Consider the following 4,367-nt stretch of genomic DNA (forward strand, 5'->3'; position numbering starts at 1 on the left):
TCTTTGATTGTGTCGGAGTTTTTCATTCTCTGCAACTCAAACTCTCTTATTAAATTTAGTACCTGCATTCCGCGGATTCTTTCATGTCTAGTATATTCTTTCTTCAGATAATCCCAAATTTCTTTTGGTGATGTGAGAGATATAATTCTTATAAAAATAGTTGTTGAAACAGAAGCAAACAGAGTTGCCTTAGCCTTAAGTTTTGTGATTTTCTTTTGCTTGTGACTCTTGATTTGGGCTGTGGGGGGATTATTTGATAGCGAATTAATTTTGTAATCATCTTCCATAGCTTCCCATAGATCATGAGCCTCCAAGTAAGTTTTCATTCTCACAGCCCTTAATTGATAATTTTCACCATAAAAACGGGTGGAGCCACTTATGAAAAGCTATTTTCAGAATTCATCTCTTCACTCATAGATTCCTTAAGAAATTGGCTCTTGATACCAATTGTTGGTTTTAATAATACTCTTAAAAACTGAAAATAGAGATGAGTTAGAAGAGAAGAGATGCAGACAAGTTTATTTTTCTTTTATGGTAAAACTACATATTATTGATCATCAACTCCTCCTTAAATAGTGCTATAACAATCAGAAATAGATTAAACTTACCATAAAAGAAACATATTTGCTACCAAAAATAATAAGTAGTCAGTTTCCTACCAAAACTAAAAATCCTAATATGACTAGGAGTTGTATATAAAAAAGTTGGAGAAAAATAAAAAATAAATCACGTGCATTATTCCTTAAAGCATCTTTTAACAAAATATGACTCTTGATCCTTAGTAGTCTAATATGGGAATACATCTTCCCCGAATGCCACATCCCTATGAAAAAAAAACTTCTTATCAGTTAAATTATAAAGTAAGTTGCCCTTTTGGGTTTCTGAATACCCCATATGAACAACTTGTTTAGTTCTAGGCATAATCTTATCTTGTTCTTGTACTATTAGCATGATAGATACATCCTAATACTCTCATATAAGAGAGAGAGGAATGTCTTTGGTGTAGTTTCTCATAAGTTGATTTACCACCTAGTATGTTAGATGGTAGCCCGCCGATTAATTAAGTAAACTTCGGCCTTGACACACTGACCCCAAAATTATAAGGGAATATAACTTTGAAATTTAATTGTTCTAGTTATCTCTAGAACATGTCTATATTTTCTCTAAGATGTGTCATTTTGTTGAGGGGTATATGCATAGGATTATTGATGAACTATACCTAGATTATTAAATAATTCATCAAAGGAAGAGTTACTAAACTCAATTCCCTTATCAGCTCTCATTGTTTTTGTACATGCATAAAACTGAGTTTAAACATAAATAAAGTAATATTTAAGCATAGTATAGACACCAACGTCAATTTTGACAAAAATATCTAGGTAAATTTGAAAAATCAGCAACAATAATCAAGAAGAATTTATAACCTTATGAAGAAGCAACTTTGTAAGGGCCCCACAAATCCATATGGACTAGCTCAAAGCTATATAAGCTTCTAGAAATACTGCTAGAGAATGAATTCCTAGTCCGCTTAGCACAAGGACATATTGTACGTTCATTTATTATTGTATTTATATATACTTTCCTTGTCAAGAAATAGCTTGTCTAGAGTATGAGATGGCACATAGCCAAGTGTTTTGTTCCATAGTTTAATACTAGCTTTATTTTGATTTGTATTATCTGCTCTTGCTATTAGAAATTCTACTTTCTTAGTGGTTTTTAATAATCTTTGAGCAGCGGCGGATCTAGGTGCACTTTTGTGGTGCTCTGACACGCATTAAATTTGACTCAGACTAGGTAGTATTATATAAAAAACATATAAAAATTTATATAAGAGTCAAAAAAACATTCAAAAAATCAAGAAAATAGTTTGGTACTTAGTTTTCAAGTGAAAACTTTCAGCTTTGGGTGTCAATATGTGTTCGAACATCCTTAAGACACCCACGACTCCTAAATTTTGAGTCCACCACTGTCTTTAACTGATAAGATATATAAACCTATCTTTTCTCTACCAATATCCTTTACCTTCCCATTGCAGAGATTATGAAAAATACAAAAGCCAAGAAAAAAGTAGCATAACATTGTAGTTGTTTAGTAGCCTTTGACACGAGCAACAAACTAAATTTAAACTATGGTACATGAAGAACATTTTTAACAATGCTTTTATCTGATACGCCGCTAGCGTCAGTTTGAGTTACTAAGGATATGTTCCCATTCAGTAAGTGTACTCTTTTGGGAATATTAATCTAGTAATTGAAGTTTTCTTCAGTATCTCAATTACTGAAGTCATATGAGTAGTGGCACCTATGTCTAATTGATTCAATATTGTGGACCCTCTGTGATCACCAGAGCACCACTGTTACCTGTAATTTTCACTAAATTGGTCGATGCCACAGGTTGATTTTTTTCAGCATTTAAAGATTTGTTGATATTGTTCTGGGGCGAATCACAGAGGCTAACATGATTGCACCTGAACCAGAAGCTAAGCATTAGTTGCACTATTTGATTGCCATTCTACACCACCATGATTTACTTTCCCTTGTAGATAACAAGTATTTCTAGGATCCTCTTGATAATTCTATACTTGGTTCTGAGCTGTCATAATCTGAGAAGACCGAGTATCCCCCTCTTCTACAACTACATTGTATCCACCTGAACTGATTCTTATTTGCTTTTTCCTATGATCAGTGTTCCTATTTTAGTCATAGGCTTATCATTTACTCCTTTATTCTCATTACGACTTGGACGACCTGCACGTGGATAGACCACTAGCCTATAACAATTTCTTTGTCAGTGTACTTTCAACTTACAGTTATCACATGTAGTGTTAAGATTATAGTTAAGATTATATGACCATTTCTCTTTTTGAACTATATTTCTTGAGTACATTGCCACTGCACCTGATACACTGGGAGCCATTCCCAATAACTCAGCAGAGCTAAAAGATTCACTAACTGATTTCTAACTCTCATCACTAACAAACATGGAAATTGGCTTGATTTACTATTGGCATAAGGGACATAAGTAATATTTGGCTTTTATGTTGAGCATAAGTGTCATTTAGTCTCATTAAAAGCTGATATAACTTTTGTCTTTGCAAACATACTAAAAAATCTTTAAATTTTTCACAATCACATGAAGGGGGTGAGGGGCGGGATACAACAGATTCAAATTCATCCCACAAGGCCTTCAATCTAGAGTATAATATACAAAAACAAGCTAGAACACCTTGAGTTATAAATGCAATTCTTTGTGAAGATTATAGGATCTTAAACCATCAATTTTGTGAAATATTTGTTTCAAGTCTTATTAAACCTTACTTTCATTTGAAGAACACACAACTCCCATAATTAGACTACTAGATATAGACTTCATAAGCCACGACAATGCTATTATATTACTCTTTTTCAAATACCCCACAATTACACTGACTAATTTTTTTTAAACACCCATCTATAAACCCCAATTTACTTCTTCCTAGAAGAGATATTTTCATAGTCTTTCTCCATAAAACATAATTTTCAGTGTCATTCAACTGGAAAGAAATAATAGTCATCTCATTTATATCATATGAGGTCAAGAACAGAGGATGTTTGTGATATATTAGAGTTGAAGACTGGTTGGGTGCTAGCCCTGGAGCTATGGATGAACTTGTCAGATCTACAGGTGTTTTACCTCTATTGTTGATAGCTTCCACTGTATATATCTTTGAAAAATTAATTAAATTTGAGTAGAGTTGTCAAGAATTTTTGACAATGCGATCAATATTTGATCGAGCATTATCACTTCAATTGAATTATGAAAAACAAAAAATTACAAATTAAAATGATATAGAAACTTTATCGTATCTTCTGTACTTTGATACCATAAAACTTTTTATAGATTCTTTAGTCTAGAATCTGAATATTGTATGATGTGAAGAAGAAGAAGAAAGATAAGAGAGAATAAGGCAAGATGATGACGAAGAATGTAGAAGCATATTTTGTATTTCTAATTGATTGTAAAATAAATATATAGTGTCTATTAAGTCTCGGTTAATCATGTAGGAGGGCTTAAGTACTAGCTAACTGATAAGACTAACTAACTTTACTACCATAACTAACTATAACTAACTTTTAAGTATATTGACTAATCAGAAACTTAGTCCCTGTTTTCAACAAACTTAAACTCTAGACAATTCCCATAGTTTATAACAAGAATGTTAGTTAGAAAAATAAGAAATAATATTTTCTTGTTTTTAAAAATGTCATTTTGGATTTACTTTTAAAGTCTATAAAGACACTTAAAAAACTAGAGGGAATATTTTTATCAAACAAAGAATTATTTCTTTGATAATTTGAAAATTCAACATAAATACTCTTTGACGAATA

The sequence above is a fragment of the Capsicum annuum genome, chromosome 6 (genome assembly GCF_002878395.1).
Source record: "Capsicum annuum cultivar UCD-10X-F1 chromosome 6, UCD10Xv1.1, whole genome shotgun sequence".
In the NCBI taxonomy this organism is placed as follows: Eukaryota; Viridiplantae; Streptophyta; class Magnoliopsida; order Solanales; family Solanaceae; genus Capsicum; species Capsicum annuum.